Raw genomic sequence first — 12,965 nt, 5'->3', positions numbered from 1 at the left:
TTTTTTTTTTTTTTTTTTTTTTTTTTTGAAATTTTGTTCTTGTGTTTTTATTACTTATATTTTAAATCGCGTAGTTTTGTTTCTTTGAATCAAATTGTGATAAGCTGTATAATGTGTCAGATGAGCTGGTTCTACTATTGTTCATAACTTGGAGATGCAAGCTCAGAACAGATTAAAAGGGCCTGCATGGAAGAGTGCCATCCAGACTTGAGTGGCAATGATCCAGACTTCACGAATGTCTGCATGTCCATTAATGAAGTCTATGAGGTAGGATTTCAAATTCAAAGGATGCTATAAGCTTTGCATTATGAGAATGACAAATAAAATATATATACCATAATAAAAAAAAATGGGTGGAAGAGTTTTCAGATACAAAATACACACACACACATACAATGCCTGATAAGAATTTATAGTGAGGGGGTTGCTCCTACACTCCAAGGGTCAATGTGGACTATCTGGGGCCGATCAACTACAACGATCGAGTTCAGCTTTTTTTCATTTAAAATATTACACATACTAGGCTTAGAGATGGGATTATAAACAATTCAAGTGACCTGTGGATGGTTTATTATGCATTGCAGGTGCTTTGTGATCAATTGAAGTGGATGGTTTATGAAGTTCATGGATATGCTTTGACTTGAATCAATAACCCTTTCATGGATGATTCAAGAGGTCTCGCTTTTGTTGATGAATTCAGCTGGATAGGTATGTCTTATGTGAGTCTTTACCTAGTTTACAATACCCACACGCTTCGGTTGATGTTACCGTAATCTTATCGTGATGTGTTCTCGTCATGACACAATGGAATTGGCAGCATCAGGCAAAGAGAGGTAAAGGTCATATATTATGCAAATTGCTATGAAATATTGGTGTCTTGAGAGGCTGCATTATATTTTGCCAAAACTCATGATTTGTACCATGATAACATCTTACACAAGAATCATTAGAAGTGGCATATTCTAAGATCTAGTTCGACATATTCTCTTTATAAGGCATTTGTGGATCTAATTTGAACAATGATTTTTTTGTAGTCATGTTATGTTTATTTATTTGCCTGATGGTACTGTTAATGCAAACATAATATGTTCAGTTTATAGACTTCAAGACCATTGATGAATGTTTTCCTCCTCCACCTGCCAATCTCGTCGATTGTATTCATTGAGCTTCAACTGACTAAGGTCGTCACTCCATACATACATACTCTAATATCTATATATATATATATATGAAAGAGTTGGAAACCTATGAGAAGAAAAAGAGTGAAAACAAAATGCTTCAAAACCTATGCTAATTTTATCACTTTCATATCACTTTTATATATATTGTTATACGTGCATCACTTTCATGTATACCAAATTGTCTATTTTTGCGCCACTTGCAGTCTAAGACTCTTTAAGTATGATTGACTTTCATACTCGTATAAAAAGCTTAAATCTATTAGTCTGAAATTGTCCAAAACCAACAAAGCTTATCAAAATGGCTTTGAGTCTTTGTTGAATACCTATTTTTAGATAACTACAGGATTGGTTATGGCTGAGAAGTATTCAATCTCAAGACTTTAGCATTAATGTTGAGATTTAGTTTTAGGAATTGGACTAAGGCGAAAAGTCAAGGGTGCTCTTTTGGTTAAATTGGATACGTGTACGTGATGATTGTGCATACATATATGGTGTATTTTGGATAGTTAGTTTGGAGGTCACTGCCCCATGTCTAGAATTTAGACGAAAATTTGAAATATAATTATGTATTTCATAGCCTCAACATTTCCAAGCATCTTCCACAATATGACCAAGTTAACAATTTGTCCCGAAGCCACAATATGACTAAGTGAAGCGCTTCTAAGAGTAAAGACTATTTTCATCGACCAACACCATTTATTTTCACATACGAATCCTTTGTCTTTGAAATGCGCACCCCATTCAATTTTGATAAACTCTTCTAACCTTATGCCATGTGGAGGAGAATTGAGAATCGAAAGAAGAAAAAAATAAAAAAAACTCTATCCATTTCCTAAAATATATATATATATACATACTTGGGTTAAGAAACTTTTTTACTTTCTTAGAAAATACAGTTGAATTCGAAGTAAAATTTAATAAATAAAAAATTGTAAACTTTTTTTATTTTTTATTTTTATAATTTTTATATTTTAAAAAAACAATAGAGAAAGATGGTAAGCTTAATTTTTAAAAATAAAAAATAGAAAATAAAACGATTATAGAAGTCTTATTATATAATAAAAGAAGTTAGAATTTAGAAATTATAACCATATTGGATTTTTTTTTAAAAAATTTTAAGGAATATCCAAAAGATGAAACAATATATTTAGGGAAAGTTAATATTGTAAACAAAACTTACCAAATACGACTTAAAGAGCAACTAATCAGAGTGGCGCAGCGGAAGCGTGGTGGGCCCATAACCCACAGGTCCCAGGATCGAAACCTGGCNTTTTTTTTTTTTTTTTTTTTTTTTGTATCCTTTCCCCAATTTCGTCGGGCTTCGCATTTAAACGACTGGGCCCGATTCAGAGGGTGTTGGGCCTATTGGATTTTATCCGTTGGGCTTCGACAATCTACGGNGAGGAGGGATCCGTTCCCAAATGTTTTTCTTCTTTTAATTTTTATTTATTATTTTATTATTTTAACTATTTTTTTTAATTTTATAATTTGAGACTTCAACGGTTTTGATACGCATCATTTCTTATTTGTTAAAGATGGCTACTACCTCTTATCCGATGTTAGTGATCTTGTTTCTTCAGCTTTCGTTACTCAATTTAGCCCAAATTTCTCTTGACAACTTTCTCGAGGAGTCTAGGTTATGTAACGATTGAAAAATCGGTCTAAAGGGGTTCAATTTGATAAAAAACTAGAGAGATCAACTTTTGGGCTAACGTGACCAGTTCAGTTAAACCAGCCTTGTCATCGTCTTTTTCCTCCCACAAGGGAAGAAGACATGTGTACTAACTTCGCCACCACCTGAAAACGACATTCTCTAGTTGATTCTAGGACATTTCTCCCATTCGATTCCTTCATGTAACTTGAACATAGAATGTCAAGGAAGAGCTAGGGATCGATGTCTCACCTTTTTGTGTTTTGTGTCCTAAGTTATTTGCTTCCAAAATTTGTATGATGATGCGTTATGATAATTATGACGTATTTCGATAACATGATGACTATGTATGATGATGATGTATGGTGTTGTTTCTGTAATATGATGTATTTTCCATATTAAGTTGAGATGCATGTTGTGAATGTCGTATTGCATTATGTCGATAACTTGGCCAATGACACACCCCTACAAAATGTTATTTATGATGTTAAAGAAGGAAAGCTAATGCACATTTATTACTAATAGTAATATAAGGATGGAGCTAGGGTTGTGTCATAAAGACGAGAAACTATAGGGACCTCATGCAATTTCTGTATGTACATAAGCATCAAATACTTCCCCTTTTATGATGATGAGTACGGACATGTACACTACAATGATGATGGTGATCATGCCGAGCATGACACTCAAGGGTCTGCTGATCTCCGGACGTCGCTACAGACAGCTAGCTCGACTATGATGGGTCTAGTGGGGGTGCGAATCGCTTGGGGATTCACGCTCGCACGTGTGGGTCGTGTGTAGGGAAGTACTGCACATCCAATTCAGTCTGGACTGGAGGCCACCCCTACGATGTTTTAATGATAGGTCCCTAGAGCATTATTGCACGTGTTTGAATCTTTACATGGCCCCTATAATTGACATACTTAGGCCGTGTGCTATATCATTTTTCAGGCAAAGGCAAGACACTCCTGTACGGTTGACGACGACATCGCAAATCAGAGACCATGGCACGTGCATAGGCTAGTAGCATATTTAATTTCCTAAACATAGAATAAAATAGGTTGTTATGCATTTCATGTTTTAAATTAATTTCATTGTCGTTTTTAATTTCATTTCTGAATTATGTTTTGAACACGTAAGACCATGACATTGTTTTCAATGGCGAAGTTATGTTTATTTTGAACTTATGATTTTAACGATGATTTTTTAGGAGTTATATTCCACATATGAGCTTAGATTAAGATGACAGTAACGACTTTAGGTAGTTGAAATCTAAGGTCATTAAAGTTGGTATCAGAACAGATGATCATGTTTATGTAATAATCTAAAGGGTCTATAGTATATGGATAACGCAGAGTGCATTATCTTAGTAACATTATTGATACAACTCACATTGTAATTGTTACAAATGATTTGATCCAAATCGTTCATGTGTAGACATGTGAGTTGAACAATCGTTCATGTGTAATTATTCGTTAGAAGATCAATGGTGTTTAAGATGAAAGATAACATGGGTAAAACTAACTTTTGACGTAGCTATAATTACAAACAACTCGAATGGTCAACTTGCCTATAATGATTATATCTATGATTACAACTTGTCATCCACTGGATCAATGGAGTGATGTACAATAAATTAATGACAATTAAATTAAAAAAAAAACAATTTGGCTGAAATAAAAATTTTGTGAGACATAATGAATAAAATAAAGTTTAGTTTTTAAAAATGAAATTGAATTATCATTTAATTATTGTAATATGGAGCTGAATATTAATTGAACTCATATTTTATTTATTTATATTATTATTATTATTTACGTAAGAATAAATTTTAAGGAATGATGAAGACTAAATAAAGAGAATCAGCACACATGCCGGAAGAACCAAATAATATATTTCAAAATAACCTAATTTATATAGAATTTGATCATACAATGTTCAACAAATCAGAGTGGCGCAGCGGAAGCGTGGTGGGCCCATAACCCACAGGTCCCAGGATCGAAACCTGGCTCTGATATCTGATATAAGAGAAAGGCTTCCGATTTACGTTTTTATCCTTTCCCCAATTTCGACTCTCTTTATTTTTCTTTTTTGGGTATTAAACGAATTGGGCCCAATTCAGAGACATTGGGCCCATTGGATTTATCCGTTGGCCTTTTTTTTTTCTTTAAATTTATATATAATATATATTCTCTCCATTTTCGACGGTTTTTTTCTTTCTAATTTTAAAGTTAAAAAGTCTTTTTTTTTTGGTCTTTTTTGGTAAAAGAAAAATTAATATAAAATTAGATAGGTAGTACTTCCTTATACACGACCCACACGTACGAGCGTGGATTCCAGGAGGTTTGCACCCCCTAGATCCATCATAGTCGAGCTAACTGTCTGTAGCTTGGAGGACAGCAGACCTTTGAATGTCATGCGAGGCATGATGATCATCATCATCATAATGTACGCGTGCATACTCATCACCGTAAATGAGGAAGTATCCAGATGTATATGTACATACAAATGCATGAAGTCCATGTAGTTCTCCTTTTTAATCCATCTTTGTGACACAACCCTATCCACCGTTCACATGCAGGTATTGACATTCATACACTCATCATCATTAACATCAACTAGAGTCGTGTCTTAGAAAAAAAAATCAACATCATAATGCATCGTAGCATTTAATACATGCACGTCATCTTAATATGGAATAACGTCATATTAAACCATCTCATCATCATACAATTTACGTCATCATATTATCATACATCATCATCATCATGTCATCATCATATCATCATCATATAACGTCATCTTATAACATCGTTGTATAACATCATCATAAATGTAGTCACATCATCATATATATAGTCTTATTATCATATAATATAGTCACATCATCATATAAGATAAAACGTAAATAACACATGCAAGGGCCACTAGGCACATGTTATCATACATAAGGCAAGTCTTTCGATCGAGTCAATAATAAGACTACTTACTCCTAATAATTTAAACTACTAAATCTAATTTTGCATAAAATAATTTAACTAGCTAAGTCTAATTATGCATACTGCAAAAATTTCTACTTAAAAAGATAGTCATACTAATCTAAAGAATTTAAACTAGGAAGGAGAGAGAAAATGTGGTCGAAGATCGCTTGGAACCAAGTTGAGGAATTGGTCCAGCAGAAACGGGGCACAATCCTTGGCCCACCTACAACAGCCCGTAGTTAGGCCCAATAGCAGTACAACTTGCGGCCTGATGGCGTACACAACCAAACTTGCACTCAACAAATGCGATCGGCACGCCCGAAAGAGAGATTTGACGACCCGCACCTCGACCTGATTGTGACATGCACACACGTCGCCTTCTCTATTTACCTCGTGTCGCGCTTGCATCTAACGACTCCTTCGACTCACGCAGCTCAGTCAGCTCGGCTCAACTTTGGTAGCTCCAACGACATAGACTTTGGCTTCTTGGCTCGATAAATTATATTTTTCACCAGTTCCACATTCGGACCATTCTGAAGTAGAAATTGACCTTGTTTAAAGCAATTAAGGTCAGTATAAGGTCCAATTTCTTACATTAAGTTAATTTGAGCTAAAGAATTTGAGTTATTAATGAAACAAGATGGACGTTCTAATAGGAAACCACTATCGACGATATTTAGGACAACTTCGAGGGACGGAATTAAAATGTACTAGAAATTAGGGAGAATGCTGGCTAAGGTGAACAAAGTAAGTGGTCTTACTATTGGTTTGGTTAAAAGTTGATGTTTGTATGTTGACACGTGCCTCGTGGTTCTGCAGGTGTTATATGCTTAATATGTGTGATATGTTAAAGAAATGATATGACTATGGTATGTTTATGAAATGATATGACTATGATATGTTTATGAATGATATGACTAGGATATGTTTATGAAACGATATGATTAGGATAGGTTTATGAAATGATATGACTTGGATATGTTTATGATACGATATGACTATGATAGGTTTATGAAACGATATGATTATAATATGTTTATGAAAGAATATGACTATGATATGTATATGAAACTATATGACTATAATATGTTTATGAAATGATAAGTCCACAATACGTCCGTGATACGATGTGACTGAGATGATATGAGAATGTTACGACACCTGTTATGATGTGATGTACTGATAATATTGTTGGATCGATATGACAACCCTAGAGTGGTGAATAGGGTTTCAACAATATAATTATTAAGTTTTTTCTAGTAACAATAAAACTTATACCATGCAATAAAACTTAACAATAATTTAGAATTTAAATAGGAAAAGGGTTAGAAAATATAACACAGTAGTTTTATAGTGGTTCGGTCAAACTCGACCTACTCCACTCCCCAAGCTCCTCTTGTGAATTTGAATAAAACTTTATGACTCTTTCCTCGGATCAGAGCCCAACCGCTACACTGCTCCTTTTACAAGTGCAAGAGCAAACTCAATCCTTTCCATGACTCAGGATCAAACTGGTACACCACTCTTTTTACGAGTTCAAGAGCAAACTCAATCCTTTCCATGGCTCAAGATCAAACCGGTATAACTGTCTGAAATCTTATAGCCGTTTTATAGTGGTTCGGTCAAACTCGACCTACTCCACTCCCCAAGCTCCTCTTGGGAATAAAACTTTCTGACTCTTTCCTCGGATCAGAGCCCAACTGCTACACCGCTCCTTTTACGAGTGCAAGAGCAAACTCAATCCTTCTCACAATACAATAGACATCTCTTTCAAGAATAAGATAAACCACAAATAGAATTGGAAGCTTTGGAGAGAGCAACAATGGAGGCTTTTAAAGAAGTTGTGTATGGTGTTCTATGTTCTGTGTGTTGTGTTTTCGATTGATCCATGATGTCAATTTTGTCACCACATCATCATATCGGGTATCTTATTTTGAATTCGATTGGTCCATAATGTCAATTTTGCTGCCACATCATCACGTCGGGTATCTTGTTTTGACTGAAAGTTCTTCGTTTTAGCTCTAATTTGAGTGAACCAAAAAAGACGTTGAAATCGTTATTCTCAATCTTACACTCTGAACAAAATACTCATAATTGTTAATAATTGAAGGGAGGTTTGTTATCATAAAAAACATCAATTAATTAATTAATTAATTAAAATTAATTAATTTGATATTAAAGGCAAAAAAAGTCAACAAATATGATAAATGTTATGGTGTAACACGTTTGACGATATAGTACATGTTATATGATATGCCGATGATATATATATATGACATGATATGACACGATGCATAACATGAATGATATACGACAAAATGTGACGACATGATGCAAAACCCCGAAATTTGCATGAAAAGTTATAATAATGATATGATGTGAAGGATAACGGAAAGGAGTTGTTTTATACGATAGTGAATGGAAATGTTGGGACGTACGGACGCATACACTATGAGACAAGAAAACGATCATTATGTTTATCATAATATTGCGACGGTTGCTATACCTAATGTGTGTCTAACATCAGCAACTCTAGAGAATGCTCACCTGACCATGAAAGGGGCTCGGAGGTGTGCGAATCGACTTGTGGGTCCATACTCACACGTGTGGACCGTGTGTAGAACCGTAAATACACATCCAATTAACCCATACAGAATATCCGCTTAAGAAAATATAGACTATTGTTTCTGCTTGCATCTAATCCAAAAAGTGGGATCACTTGCTAAATATTTCTTAATATACTCTAGCCACGTGCTACTTCTATTTCAGGTAAAGACAAGACACCCCTGTACGGCTGATAACGACATCGTAATTCGAGACTATGACACATACATAGGGTAGTTGTAGTTATTTTCTTAGACTTAGGTTGAATGAAGTGTTTTTAATTTTAACATTTATTTATTTCATTTAGTATTTTGTTGTATCATTTTAAAGATGTTTTCGAACATGTAAGTCGATGACAATGTTTCGAACATTTTAGAGATGAATTTATGTTTTATGTTGAAGCTTAAATGATTAGGTTAGGACAATGGTAGCCGTCTATGTAAGTAGAAATTTAGGGTTGTTACAAGTGATCTCATCACTCCCTTCATCTCTCACAACTCCTTCCCTATCATACCTCAACCAATCCTTTCTTAAACACCTGCAAGAAAGGACTTCAAGCACTTAGACCAAAACTTCCATAAAGGGATCGAGAGTCTTCCTTTAGTTATTTTTCTCCGAGCATGTCATGAAAAACATCCCAACGTAATAAGTGACGTGTGAGGCTATTTTTAGATTTTACGCCTTTAAGGCTATATTTGCAAATGACCTCTTTTTAGGGTTAATTTTTTTTTTTGCAAATTTTGACATTAATGAAAGTCATCCTTGTAAATTGGAGTTCATGTGGGTTACATTCCCAAATTTATCATTTTAAAGTCATTTTCCCAAAATACCGTTTTAGGACTTCTCCAAATTTACACCTAATGAAGGTTTAATTTGAACTTTACCAATAACTTTTACAATTAGACACTAATTAAAATTGTATGGACCTAATAAACATTTTTGAAATTTTAGGAACCAATAATAAAATAAACTCTTAATTTAATAAAAGAAATTAGTAAACTTTTTTTTTTAAATATTTATAATTTAGCTTTATTATATAAAACATATTTAAAAAAAAAAAAAAAACTATATAGAAAGATGGTAAGCTGAATTCTTAAAGATAAAAAATAAAAAATAAAATGTTTATAGAAATCTTATTATCTTATAAAAGAAGTTAGAACTTAGAAATTATAACCATATTGGATTTTACTTTAAAAAAAAATAATAATTTCAATTTGAAATAGGTAACTAAAAAACCAAATAAAATAAAGTTTTGAACTCTTTTTTTTACATATTAAAGATAAATTTAATGAATATCTAAAGAAACAAATCATTTAATTATTCTATAAAATACTACTGAGTTACTAACAAATCAGAGTGGCGCAGCGGAAGCGTGGTGGGCCCATAACCCACAGGTCCCAGGATCGAAACCTGGCTCTGATATTAGAGAAAGGCTTCCGATATTATTTTTTAATCCTTCACCTTTTGAATTGGGCCCGGTTCAGAAGTTGTTGGGCCTATTGGATTTATCCATTGGGCTTCCTCAATCTCCGGCTTCTTTATTCTTTGTCCAATTTCAAAGGTTTCACTATTTTGTTCGGTTATTAATCGAATTGGGCCCCGTTTAGGGTTATAGGGCCCATTGGATTTTCTAATTTCAGATTTAAAAAGGCCATTGGATTTTCTTATTATTATTTCCTTCTACATTCCTATGAGCATTTATTTATTGAAGAAGAAAAAAAAAAAATTGAATTTCGTCGCCTGAGAGATTCGAACTCTCGCGGGGAAACCCCATGTACTTAGCAGGCACACGCCTTAACCACTCGGCCAAAGCGACTTTGTTTCTTAATTTAAATATAATGGTATTTAATTATTTATAAATTATTTAATGTTTCTTCTTTGAGATATTTTATTTGTGGAAAATATTAAAAGTATCTGGGAAAAGATGTATTGTCCACGTCACAAGGGGATGCTCGATTATGAAAAATCAATTGAATGAGGAGCCATAAACTATTGAAAAAAAAAAAAAAAAAATGTTCTTTTCATTCAAACGTCGTCGTTAATAATCTTCGTCTCCACATCAATCACTCATCCAACTTCTCCTAGAATCCAATTGCTATAAGAACTCTTCCTGAACGGTAGTAGTCGATATGTCGCATCTATAAAATAACCATTTTGAGTCCGAATAGGTACAACCCAGTTTATACGATTACTACAAGGATGACCCCAATCTGGAATATGAACGGAAAAAGCAAAGACCCGATTCATTCCCCCTTTTTCACTGAAAAGTCAAAAAGAGAGACTAATAGTTGGATACGAGGTTCTGGATAATTCATCTCATGTATTGCGCAAATCTAGTATACGAAAGAAGAATCATCGTTGTTGAAAGAGGCTATTAAAGTAAGTCAATTTTCAAATTTCTCCTTACTATCAAGTTATTCCAATTTCGTTAAAATTATGGCATTAGAAAAGAAAAGTATCGATTGATTTATGTGTTATTAGAACCGTGTCAAGAATTCGTTGTCAAAACGGGTCAAAAGGGATGAAGAATCTATCAAAAAAGTGGCCAAAAGACAGTTACAAAAAGGAAATTTTGTGAAACTAGCTTAGATTCGAACATGGCTCAAAATCCAAACTTATGTTTGAACTTAAGCCTCAACAGCCAAATCATTCGAAACTCGTCCGACACGAATGCCCAATGTTATAATTATACTTTTTTTAAGCATGCAGTGTCATGAGTTTGACACGCTCATGACATGTTTGAAGGGAACTCAAGCCTCAATCACATTTTTTTTATAGGACGTTGTAGCTTCGTTGAACCTTAGGTGAGACCTGCCTTCGCCAACCAAACAAAACTCATACAAAATCTAAGTCTGGTAGGCCACACATGCTACCCGTGTCTCTAATGAGAATTAATTTTCTCGATTTCTCCTTTTAAGATAAACTCTTGGGATTTTATTGACGGTCTTAGAGGTCGAATTTGAGGACATGGTAGAAGAAAAAAAAAAAAAATCTAGAAAAAATATAAAAATAAAATTGTAAAAAAATCAGAAAAACGCGGGTCAAAGTCAAACGAAGGGCAAAATGGTCATTTTTTCCTTTTATACTATTTATTATTTTTTTGTCTTTGGGTCTGAAGAGGCCCTTAACAAAACACATGAAAAAAAAAAAAAAGTTAGGGTTTTTGATGAAGAATAAATAAGAAAAACGCTCCAATCGGGTGAGAGAAGGCTTCATCTTGACCCCGAGTCAATCTCTTGGCACTTTATTCGTTCGATTTCGTCAAGAAACAAGGAAGAAAGTAAGGTTGTTTTTGGGTTTTAGATCGTGGGTTTACAACAACATTCGTAAGTTTTTTTTTTTTTTTTTTATGGAATCAATCTATATAATTTTAGTACGTGGATCTTAAAGTACTTTCGCACTTTTCTCGTGAAGGAATTTGGAGTCAGACTACGCTAGAGGTAGGAGTTCTTAAAAGCCTCGAAGAATCATAAGAAACTTGATTTTTGCCGACTTTGGACTTGAATAACTTTGCATATAGTTACTATAAATTCTAAGAAAAATACGTTGGTGTAGATGGAATAAAACTCTACAAATCTCGCGAAGAAATTAAGTTTAGATGGATTCTATTGACAAACGTATAAAAGTGTAAAAAAAAGTTAGATAACTCACCAGAATTCTATAATTCGCGGTTTCGCAAGCGTGTTTCGCAACAAGAGGAGAAGCACGACTGGTTTAGAAGTTGATGCTGGTGCTTTGCAGGTGATACAACACGACTAGTTCTGGAGGCGATGTGTAGCCGGTCTAACCCACAAGTTAACCCGAATCCGCCTACCCGCGCTCGCCCGATCTGTGAATTGTGCTCGAATAGGACAACTTGAACTGAACCACTTTCGACACGTGTTAGCAGAGTGAAAACTTGAGGGATCCGCGTGCTGTTAGATTTGAACATGTGTTGTTTGACTTGGGTCCATCAATCAACCACTGAAACATGGCGACACAGAGGCTCGACTTCCCCTCCCTACCAGGCATGACACTCGCATGTGGGAGCCACGTGTGAAACCATCCCACTTGAGCGTGGGGAGCATGTAAGGTGGTTTTTGGATTCGTTTAGCCATCGTTTGATTGTTTTCCATTTCAGTTTTGATACTTGCCCTAACTTAATTTGAATTAGGACCTATATGTGAATTTTTTGGAAATTTGGAGCTTCCAACGAGTGAAAGCACAAGCTAGAGAGGGCAAATACCTGTAAGAGTCACTAGGACGTTCTAGTATGCAAGCTTATCTCACCTTAGGTGGTTAGAATATGTATGTTTAGAACTTAAATGAGCTTATATGAATACGCGTGCAAGCATGTTAAAAAAATTAAGAAATTGCCCCTAACATGAGAAGAGAGAACACATGTTTATTAAATGATTTCAGGAAAAGTTGTGATCTGCACTTCGAGTGCTAGATGGACGTTAACTCCCTGTTGTATGCTAAATTCAGGCGAATGTATGTATGAATTATCTATGTTTACTTGATTGATAGGAATATCTCTTTAGCTTGCATGAACTTTTAGATCATAAT

At 34.4% G+C, this 12,965-nt stretch overlaps 1 protein-coding gene and 3 non-coding genes across 6 annotated transcripts in view; 3 read left to right on the top strand and 1 right to left on the bottom strand.

The window, feature by feature from the left end:
* LOC111811859 (putative pentatricopeptide repeat-containing protein At4g17915) overlaps window positions 1-1,099 on the top strand; it is a 7,235-nt gene extending 6,136 nt beyond the window's left edge. For all 3 annotated transcript variants that reach the window (XM_023698893.1, XM_023698892.1, XM_023698894.1), the window contains 2 exons: window positions 121-267; window positions 585-1,099. The gene's annotated coding sequence lies outside the window, so the exon portion shown is untranslated. The remainder of the gene's footprint in view (window positions 1-120; window positions 268-584) is intronic.
* Window positions 1,100-4,777: 3,678 nt separating this feature from the next.
* On the top strand, window positions 4,778-4,849 carry TRNAM-CAU. Its single transcript has one exon. It is a non-coding gene; the product is annotated as a tRNA-Met (tRNA).
* Window positions 4,850-9,767: 4,918 nt separating this feature from the next.
* TRNAM-CAU lies at window positions 9,768-9,839 on the top strand. The gene has a single exon. It is a non-coding gene; the product is annotated as a tRNA-Met (tRNA).
* Window positions 9,840-10,151: 312 nt separating this feature from the next.
* On the bottom strand, window positions 10,152-10,233 carry TRNAS-GCU. The gene has a single exon. It is a non-coding gene; the product is annotated as a tRNA-Ser (tRNA).
* Between the last annotated feature and the right edge of the window lie 2,732 nt (window positions 10,234-12,965).

The sequence above is a fragment of the Cucurbita pepo genome, chromosome LG15 (genome assembly GCF_002806865.2).
Source record: "Cucurbita pepo subsp. pepo cultivar mu-cu-16 chromosome LG15, ASM280686v2, whole genome shotgun sequence".
NCBI lineage: Eukaryota > Viridiplantae > Streptophyta > Magnoliopsida > Cucurbitales > Cucurbitaceae > Cucurbita > Cucurbita pepo.
The sequence above is the reverse complement of the archived record's forward strand: the minus strand, read 5'-3'. Positions and strand labels throughout refer to the sequence as shown.